We start from the raw sequence: 11,241 nt of genomic DNA on the forward strand, positions 1-11,241 counted from the left end.
CCTGAGAATGAACGAGGAGGAATCACAATTATGAGATGGCAACATGCATGGCGGATAGAGTGTGGACTTGGAATTCAAACACACCTGTATGGGGGTTTTTTTCTTGGCCACTTAACAGCCACATGACCTTGGGCAAGTCACTTAAGCTCCATGAGCCCTAGTTTCCTCATCTGTAAATTGAGCGTAAGAGTACCTCCATCATAAGATTGTTGTAAGGAAAAAGCAACCTAAATGTCCATCAACGGAGGAATGGATAAAGAAGATGTGGTACATATATACAATGGATATTACTCAGCAGTAAAAAAGAACAAAATAATGCCATTTGCAGCAACATAGATGGACCTAGAGATTGTCATACTGAGTGAAGTAAATCAGAAACAGAAAGACAAATATCATATGCTATCACTTATATGTGGAATCTAAAAAAAAGGGGGGGTACAAATGAACTTATTTATAAAACGGAAGTAGAATCATGGATGTAGAAAACAAATTTATGGTTACCAGGGGATGGTGTGGGGGAGGGATAAATTGTGAGATTGGGATTGACATACACACTACAATATATAAAACAGATAACTAATAAGAACCTACTGTATAGTACAGGGAACTCTACTCAATACTCTGTAATGGCCTATATGAGAAAAGAATCTCAAAAAAGAGTGGATATATGTATATGTATAACTGAGTCACTTTGCTGTACACCCGAGACTAACACAACATTGTAAATCAACTATACTCCAATAAAAATTTAAAAAAAAAGAAGAAAAAAAAAGATTGTTGTAAGGAATAAATGAAAGGATTTTGGCAACATAGTGGACTAAACTGACCTCTTTCTCCAACTATAAACACACAGAGATATGAGAAAAGACCATTTTTAATACAGAGTCAAGCTCAAGAGACAGGGAAGACCCCAAGTGCCAGCAACAATGAGGAAACTCAAAGCCACAGGTGCGAGCACAAGTTGGCCCAAGGGGAAAGTCAGACTCCAATACAGGGCCTGGAACTGTCATCCAATATGGCGGCCACCAGTCACAGGTGGTGATGACACACTTGAAATGTGGCCCCAAATTGAGACCTGCCGTGAGTGTCAAATACACTGGATTTGGAAGACTTAGTACCCCAAATAATTCATTTTCATATTGATTACATGTTTAAATGATAATATTTTGGATCTATTGGCTTAAATGTAATACGTTATTAAAATTAATTTCATCTACTTCTTTATTTTTTAATGTGGCTATTTGCAAATTTTAAATTATATACATGGCTCATATTACATCTCTCTTAAAGAGCACTACCCTGGAGGCTGGGACCTGAGGTTGTAACAAACACATGGAAAAGGAAACAGGGACTTGAGTTCACAGGAAAGGGAGACCTGGGACCCTGGAAGAGCCAAGCCATCCACAGGAAAACTAAATAAATGAAAGAAAAACACTGCACACAAGCCTTGAAAAGCATCACAAGAACTAGTTAAAAATAGGATGAGAGACAACAAAACCTAGCAGAGAAAAGAAGAGGACAGAAGGGGCAAGGACATGTTTTAAAAGAAACAAATGAAACTTCTACAAATGAAAGGCTTTTAAATTTAAAACTCACTGGGAGGGTTAAACAGCAGATTAAACAGTGCTGAAGAGACAAATAATGAACGGGCAGAGCAATCTGAAGATAATTCCCCCCCGCCCCAGAATTCAGTGCAGAGAGAGAAACAAATGGAAAATACAAATGAAGAAGCAAATGCAAAAGTCCAACATATGCCTAAAAGGGGTCCTGAAAGGGAAGAGGAGAGGATGGAGAAGACATGGTATCTTAGAGAGAATGGTGGAGGGATTTCCAGAACTGCGGAAACACAGGACTCCAGACTTAAAGATATGATTCTTGAAGGTATATGGTTAATCATGAATAAGCACTGCAAGGCCAGAGCAGGACAAATAAAAATGAATTCACTCCTCGACACACAAGCAGAACTGCAGAACCCTAAAGACCAAGAGAAAACCCTAAAGACTACCAGGAAGACGAGGCAGGTCATTTACAACTTCTCAACAGAAGCGAGGCTAGAAGACAAGGTCTACCACCACCTGCAGACTGAGGAAAGGCAGGAGTCAGCGCAGAACTCAACGCGCAGGAAAAGCAGTATTCAAGAGTCCACACAGACTTTTCCAGACAAGCCATAAGACTGTACCTTGTAGACTTTGGCTCAAAGACTACTACAGGTTTTGAATCATTTAGTAAAAACAAAAGGAAAGATGAAGATTAACTTCATACTTTAAGTATTCACACTAAAAGAATCTAACCGTAACCGCAAGAGAAAAGGAATAAACTATGTAACATGTAAACTAGTAGAATTTATCCTAAAAAGAAAAAGAGAGAAAAGATTCAAAATATTAAAATCAGAAATTAAAGAAGGGACATCACTCATGATCTTACAAAATTAAAAGGATTGTAAAGGAATACTATAAACAACTGCATGCCAACAAATTAGGCAACTCAGAGAAAAACGGACAGATTTCTAGAAAGATATAAATTACCAAAACTGACTCGAGGAAACAGACTATCTGAAAAGACCTATAAGGGTAAAAAGCTTGAATTACTAATTTAAAAAATTCCCATCCATGCCAGCATAGAAACAGTGAAAAAAATCTACCTTGCCTGAACTGTGGAAAATAGTAAGGTTTACAGCAACCAAGCAAACACTTATCAAGAGAAAGGTGAAGGAACCGCCCCCCACCACTTCCCCACTCCAGCTCAGCAGTGATTCTGAAGACAGCACCCACCTTCTCTTGTGGGTTCCTGGTGTGGGAGGGAGCAGACAGGACGTTGTTCTCAAAGAACTGAGGCTGTCTGTCCTGACCTGTCAAATAGCTTCTGAAGGTCTAATGAAAAGGTGTTGCCTTTGTGAGTTGCCTTCTGAGTTGTGTCTAACTCAGAACTTGCTCAGAGCAGAGAGTGGCCATGGGGAAGGCATTTGTCAAAAACATTCAAGGCAGACAACCAGTCACTGCAGCCTGGGGCAAAGGATATTAATTGAGGCCGACAACAGACAGCACTGAAAGCCAGGGAGAAAAGCTGGAGAGTGAGATGCTTTGGGGAACAAGGGCTCTGAAAGGGTTCCACACTGGCACTTTCTTACAAAGCTAAACATAAACAGGGCCTTACCATACCATCCAGCCATCACAATTCTACGTATCCACCCCAATGAGCTGAAAACTTATGTCCATACAAATGTTTATAGCAGCTTTATTCATAACTGCCAAAAACTGGAAGCAACCAAGATGTCTCTCAATAGAAGAATGGATAAACAAACTGCGGTACATCATACCATGGGATATTATCCAGCAATAAAAAGCAAAGAGCTATTGGACTTCCCTGGTGGCGCAGTGGTTAGGAGTCCGCCTGCCAATGCAGGGGACACGGGTTCGATCCTTGGTCCGGGAAGATCTCACATGTCGCGGAGCAACTAAGCCCATGCGCCACAACTACTGAGACCGCATGCCACAACTACTGAAGTCCGCGTGCCTGGAGCCCACGCTCCGCAACAAGAGAAGCCACCGCAATGAGAAGCCCGTGCACCGCAACGAAGGGTAGCCCCCGCTCGCCGCAACTAGAGAAAGCCTGCGCACAGCAGTGAAGACCCAACGTAAGCTGTAAGCTGCCTGCTGCATGTTGAAGGCCTGTCCCAACACTCACCCAGATCTCAACTGCAGAGACTGTGAGTTGTTTGATGTGGGGTTTGTTTGTTTGTTTTGCTTGGGACACTTAAGGAAATCTCTGTCAAATCTCAGAAGAGAGACTTCACTGACCACGCATGACAAAAAATACAATCTTTATAAAAATAGCCTAGAGAAGTCACTAAACGAACAAACAATTACAACCCACAGTGGACAACAGCAAAGCCTGGGGTGGAGATGCAGGGGAGAATCTGATTCCCAGAGTTACCATATTATAATATTCAAAATGTCCAGTTTTTCAACAAAAAATTATGACGTATGCAAAGTATGGAGAGGGCCATCAATTTCATATAAATGGCATCAAACAATATGCAGCCTTTTCTGTCTCGCTGCTTTCACGAAGCATAGCATTTTCGAGTTTGATCCCCCCCTTGGGGCACATATCATCACTTTATTCCCTTTTATGGATGAACACTATTCCACCGTGTGGATAGAACACATTTTCTTCATCCATTCATCTGCTGATGAGTATTTGGGTTGTTTCCATTCTGGGCTATCACGCGTAATTCTGTCCATAGCTAGACATTTAATAAACGCTTGACGACTCACTGATAAATCTAGTGGATCCTAGAATAACTGGAGTTTGGGCTAGTTCCCTAGGCCATAGGTTTCGATTGTTTTTAAACCTTTCATGTTGCAATGTAATAGCTGCAAGCGCAATGTCTGAGTGTCACATTATGTGTCCCCCTGTGTGTCTGTGTAAGTAGCCTACTGAGGGCGCTCAAATTAAAGTTCAGTGCAGGTCTGAAATCCTGTACCAGAACTCCGGGACCCAAGTGAGTTTCAGAATTCAGAATCTGAGGGATTCAGAAAGGTAAATCAATGCATACGCCACACTGTAAGTAACCGCCAGTGGGTCCAGGGCAGCACCTGGTGACCAAATCATTCTTTCTGCATTGAAACCCTGACAACTCAGACTGAACAGAATAAATAAAGACAGTAAAGAGCAATATGTGAGTTCAGGTATGGCCACAAAGAGGTTTGAGCCACCTCAGCATTTTCAGAGCTTTCGGGGATTCTAAATTGCAGACAAGGGAATGTGGATGACAGAAGTTTATATTTTAAGGCAAAGTGAATTTCTCTGCCAATTCCAAAGTTTCTTCTACAGTGCTGCTATAAAGTGTTCCCAGCACTCCAAGGGGAAAAGAACCCATCTCCTTCACCTCCCAACTATAAAAACAAGCAAATAATATAAAACATAAAGAATTATTTAAAAGTAACATAAAGCAACATCTTATAAAGTAAAACTGTAAGCATTTTCTTCTTGTCAGGTATCACGCCAAGTGCTCTTCGTGCCTTAATTCACTCACCCCTCACAATGACCCCGAGGTCGGTTCTATCATTACTCCCACTTTGCAGAGAAGAAAAGGGACTCTGAGAGGGTAAATCATTTGTCCACAGTCACCCACCTAACAGGTAGTTGAACCAGATCTTAAACCCAGATATTTTGACTTTAGAGCTTGTGTTCTTACCCGCTGCACAATACTGATTCCCTATAATCTGTAGATTGCACTGCACCAATTATACTAGAAAACACAAAAGGTGCCAATGGGGGCAGGGTGGGAGACAGGATTATGCCTCGGGATTTCCCCAATGCTGAATCGCCTTCCTTCCAACATATTCCTACAGTCCATAGAACAAACTGGTCCAGTTACAACCTCAGGCAGGCATGCCAGAAGTCCAAAGGCCGGGCTTTGATATTTACATCCTTTTCCAGATAGTAAAGCAACCCCCCCCCCCAACCAATATTGAACTTGCTCTTGTTCTGTCAACAGATAAATTCAGTTCAACAAGTTTTAGCACCTTCTATGCACAGAGCTCCCCGCTAGTCTCTGTAGGGCAGGGTTTCTGGTCCCCTGGAGACATTCCCAAGCGTCCAACTACTCTTTACAAGAATTTTGTTATTTTGTGCTTTCGTTTTGAGAACAATCTAAAACAAGAAAATCTGTATATCTGGATTATTGGATTACCACTTTATAACCCAGTAATACTACCATTTGGTTTCAATACCCGGGGTTTGTTTATAATTGCTCTAATGCCACTAACGCTGACTAGGGCTACTTTAATTGCTGCAGGCTAATGAGAAGAGGATAGAGGTGGATTTAGCTCATGATAATGCTTTTGGGCTCAACTAAAGACAGCGGACATCATGGTACAAGTGGAGGTTTTGCTGCAGTTCAAACTGAAAAAAGGGATGGGAGATCTGAGATACCACAGAGACTGCTAAACCCAAAAGGGCCCGGTGTGGCAAACAAATACTGCAAAGTATTTGTTTCAAGGAAGCAGTTAAATTCCAGCAAAATAGCATCCCTCCCATTAAATTAATGTTTGTAATTTGAGTTACATTAGTTTGGTTGCTTTGTTTCTATCTGATTGGCAAATTGACTTTGGCTTTATGGTGACACGACAGCTGTAAGCTTTAGGAACTTGTGCCTCATTTTATCATCATTTAGGCCTTGTTTAATAGTTTAAAAAACAATTTAAGTCGACACTGGGGATCCAAAGCAATTTTAATTTTTTTTTCTTTTAAAAAAGGCCTATCGGGGCTTCCCTGGTGGCGCAGTGGTTGAGAGTCCGCCTGCCGATGCAGGGGACATGGGTTCGTGCCCTGGTCCGGGAGGATCCCACATGCTGTGGAGCGGCTGGGCCCGTGAGCCATGGCCGCTGAGCCTGCGCGTCTGGAGCCTGTGCTCCGCAACGGGAGAGGCCACAGCAGTGAGAGGCCCGCGTACTGCAAAAGAAAAAAATAATAATAATAAAAATTTAAAAATACAAATAAAAAAGGCCTATCATTCCACGACTGGTGGGGTATGAGGAGAAACAGATTCTCCTGCGAAATGCTACAACCTCTTGGGAAAGTAACCCACCATAGATTCTAGACCGCAGCCATAAATCCACAATTAGGTAAATAATATTTACTGAGGCCTTGTTTGGAGGGAAGGGAGAGAACAATTTCAATATCTACCTGTTCTATAAAAATGTTTTACTCAGCCTGCAGTAAATTTCAGTATTTTTCAATTAGTTATCAAGTTGAAAAATCTGTCAGAGTTTTTTTGGACAGAGTATCACTGTCCAAAAGAACTTCCTGTGCTGCTGGAAATGTTCTAAATCTGCATTGTCCAATGATAGCCACTCAGCACATGCAGTTAATGAGCCGCTAGAAATGCAGCTAGTGCAACTGACAAACTAAGTTCTTTATTTTATTTAATTGTAATTAAGTTAGCTACAAGTGGCTTGTGGCTACCACCTGGGACACTGCATTGAAAATAAGGTTGTCCAACTTCTATTTAAAAACCTGGGGGAAAATATCTGATGCTCTGTCAACACTGAGTCCACAAAGCAACAACTGGCTGGAGCTGAGAAGCCACAGCTGCCTTTAGACACAGCATGCACTCTCCAGTTTGCCACAGTCCTCACCACTCCCTAACCTCTCACACCTGCCCATCCCACTCATCTATATGCCCCGCCCAGCCCCTCAAGACATCCGAATTTATGACACTGATTTGTGCCATTTCCCTTGACCACCTTCTCTTTACTCGGCTTTACCAAATGAAACGCTTCCAAATCAGACTGAAACGCCCCCTCTACTGCAGAGAATACTCCCAACATAACTAAGTCTGAGATTATTTCCCCCTCCTCTGAACTCTGATAAGCACTTGTCTGACAACCCACATAACACTCATCCTGAATGGCTTCAAAATTTAATTATCTTTCAGGTTCTTCTATTTTCCCCCGGACTATAAGCTCTAGGATGACTTTGACTCTGCCTTATGTGTCTATACTTCTTATAGCATCTTATACATCTTATAGCATCTTGCTGGTCACAGAACTCTGATAAAAGAAGGCTCTCAGCATCTCTTTCCTTATGAGTGACAGGATTCCATTGGGCAACCTCTCTTCCTCTTTGAGCAGCCCTAACCTGTTGGTGTGTCAGCTTTGCCACCTCTCCCTCCCCACCAAGAGCCACCTTCTCTTCCTCTCTCTGCATCAGTGTTACCAGGGAGACAGTGATCATGTCTCAGTAACATCAAGTTGTTGGGAGCTGGGAGGTAGGAGAGACTTGCAGCTTTTACCCCGCCGACGTCAATTCTTTCCTTATTTTCCCACTCCAAACATTGTTGTAAACTACAGGCTTGTTTTGTTTAACCTACACAGTGTTTTTAAAAACTGGATCAAAAAAAAAAAAAGAAAAGAAAAAAAATTGGATCAGATTTCCTGAATACCCCAAAAAAAAAAAATTGGATCAGTCACCAACATTTTTTTAATGGGGAGATTACACCTAGAGATATGAATTTCTGGCTTCTCTTGAAAATGATTAATTTGATATTCCCGGATAGGTAATAATAGGATAGAGTGAGGGACAACGGCCATCCCTGGATGGGGCAATGGCCTCCAGGTCCCACAGTCCCCACTTACTTCCAGCCTGGCCCCCATAATAACCACCATCATAATACTAAGAATAGCAGCAGACATTTACCAAAGCTTTATCATGTTCCAAGCATTACTGCAATCACTCATATATCACTTCATTTAATTCCCACAACATCCCTTTGAGGCATAAACTATATTATTAACCCTATTTTATGGATGAGGTGAATAAAGTCCACAGAAGTTAAGTAACTTGTCCCAAGTCAAGGTTAGCATTCAACCCTGGGAAGTCTGACTTCAAAGCCCTCACCCTTAACCACTCACTGTGCTGTGATTCCACGCTTGATGCTGGGATTCCTGCCCTATACTCTGCACTTACATCCTTCAGTTGAACAACCAAGGAAAACTCCTCCTCTAGCCATGTAACCAATATATAATTTTAACCATAAGTTTAACTCATTTCCTCTGATCGCTCATTTAAAAAGCAGATATAAAGCTTATGCTGGAAAACAGAATGACATAGAGGAATCAGAAGGCTATGATTGCACTTGCCAGAGAGACTTCTTACATAGAATTAACTAAACGAGGAAAAGAGACATCAAAGTTTCTCACTCCACAAGCTCTTCCTACCAGAAAATGCAGATAATCGTTAAAATCTAGAATAGACATTTTCGTAGTGAGGACAATGAGAGGACCCCTGGGGTCCTCGAGAGTCTTTCAGGGAGTGTGTGAGGTCAAAATTATTTTCATAACAATATTCAGATGTTATCTGCCCTTCCTATTCAGTGAAACTTTCCAGGGGCTACAGGACTTATCTCAAAAGGCTGAATGCAGAAGCAGATATAAGACTCCAGATGACTTTAAAAATGTAAAGCGGGACTTCCCTGGTGGCTCAGTGGTTAAGAATCCACCTAACAATGCAGGGGACATGGGTTCGAGCCCTGGTCGGGGAACATGCCGCAGAGCAATTAAACCCATGAGCCGCAACTACTGAAGCCCATGTGCCTAGAGCCCGTGCTCTGCAAAAAGAGAAGCCACTGCAATGAGAAGCATGTTCATTGCAATGAATTAATTTTTAAAAATTTGTTTAAACTTTTAATACAGCAAATATCAGCAGATACAGTTCACATGCACAAAAATACCCTGAGGTCTTCAATAATTTTTAAGCGTAAAGGGGTCCTAAGATAAAAAAGTCTGAGAACTGCTGCTCTGAAGAGAAAAAGTCCAGCATGTATGCATGGGCCCAAATAGGTGTGTATATGTGTCTAACCTAAACCCCAAATTCCAAACTTGTGGCCAGTAACATGTTTTGCAAGGTCCCACACCCTGGTGTGGTCTTTAATAAGGTCTTTAAATACTTTAATAATTTAAATTTTAAATATTTAATTATTTATATTTACTTATATTTGAATAAAGGTCTTATATTTAAATATTTATTTAATTTAAACATTTATATTTACTTATATTTAAATAAAGGTCTTATATTTAAATAAAGGTCTTATATTTACTTATATTTAAATAAAGGTCTTTAAATACCTATTAAATTGGTTGTCAACATTTAAAGATCAAAAAGCTTCACATAAAGACAGTGTTCTGGTTTCTTCTGGAAAAAAAAAAAAAAGAACGTAAAAGTTCTGGCAACACTGCCCTGACATTTCCACTTGGCCATTTCCACTGGCTGCCATCGCTTAGATGGGGAACACAATCTTAGGTTCGCCACAGTCTGGGCCTTTACCTGCCCATCCCCTGTAGGTATCTAAGTTTCTGAGCTAGAGGGAAAAAAAAGGGTTTCTTTGCAATAAATGATAAAACATACACCAATCTAATAAATGTCTGCATTCCTACAGAGCAGTCAACATGTACAATAAATAACCCTTTTCCTCATCTGACCTCCCAAAGCAGCAACTTCTAATGGTTTCATCATTGGTACAGAGACACTTGGATTGACGAGAAACCCTTCTGAGAAAGAAAGGAATCCATCTGACAAAGTGGATGTCCTCGGACAAGTGCAAAGGGAGGAAACTCACCAGGAGAAGTGCGAGTGAATGAAAGAATCTCGAGGGAACAGGAGGGCCCAGTTTAGGTCCCACAGGGAAGGGGGTTCAGGTGACAGACCATTAGATATTTCCTCCTGGAATGCTGGATAATAAATTCGGGACACTCATCCAACTTCTTTTGCCCTGAAAGCAGGTGGTGGAAAGGCAGGGGCAGTCAGAACTTGGGTCCCCAAAGAAGCAAGGGCACAGGTGTGAAATTGAGGGAGATTGGCAATTTTTGGAAGAAAGAAGAAAGCAATACTGAACTGGGGAGATCTAGGTAGGAAAAGGGATTTTGTTGTTAAAGGAGTTATTTTTTTCTTTCTTTCCTTATTTTTCCTCCCTTGGGAAGGAACCTGGAGAGCTTTGCTGGGAGAAGCCTAATTGGGGTGGAACTGGTGATGAAAAGGGGTTTTCGATGGTGAGTTGGGGAAGAGGGTTGGAAAAATAAATATTATACGAGAGAGAAAATGGAAGGACTGAGTTGGTTATCAGTGGAAAGATTTTCCAAACAGGGGGACTCTTGGTGGGAAGAAAGAATTTTTGCTGGAAAGTGATCCTCAATGGAGGAGAAATCTGGGAAAGAAAAAATAATTTTTTTGCTAGAGGAAGCTCCTAAAAGGAGGGGAGAGGCGTAATCAAGGAGTCTGGGAGGGCTTTTTGGTTTTGCTGGAAGATCCTAAAAGGAAACAAATCTGGGTCCCCTAAAGGCGTGTGTGGGGGGGTGTCTCTTCAGGAGGAAAGGAGATTTTAGCACCAGGGGCCTAGAAAGCGGAGAGCGAATGCAAGGCCGAGATGCAGAAAGTGCGGAGGTCGGGTAGGGCCCGAGGCGCGAGCTGGGGAGCTGTGAGGGGGCAGTTGGGGCCTGCGGGGACGGGGTAGGAAAGAAAAGTCGGCCAGGGGCCTCTGAGGAGAGTCTTCTCCAAGGGAGAAGGGGCTGCGGGGATGCAGAAGGTGCGTGCGTGACGCGGTGCGAGGGGTGCGTGACGCGGTGCGAGGGGCACCCGCCGCGCCTGCTGCGCCCCTCGAAAGGGAGATTGGGCCCCCCTGAAGAAGAAATATAAACGAATTAAATTTTAAAAGGGGGGAGGGGTTGAAGAATGAGGAAGGGA

The sequence above is a fragment of the Aethalodelphis obliquidens genome, unplaced genomic scaffold (assembly GCF_003676395.1).
Source record: "Aethalodelphis obliquidens isolate GAN/ISIS:26980383/991018 unplaced genomic scaffold, ASM367639v1 scaffold43, whole genome shotgun sequence".
Classification (NCBI taxonomy): Eukaryota; Metazoa; Chordata; class Mammalia; order Artiodactyla; family Delphinidae; genus Aethalodelphis; species Aethalodelphis obliquidens.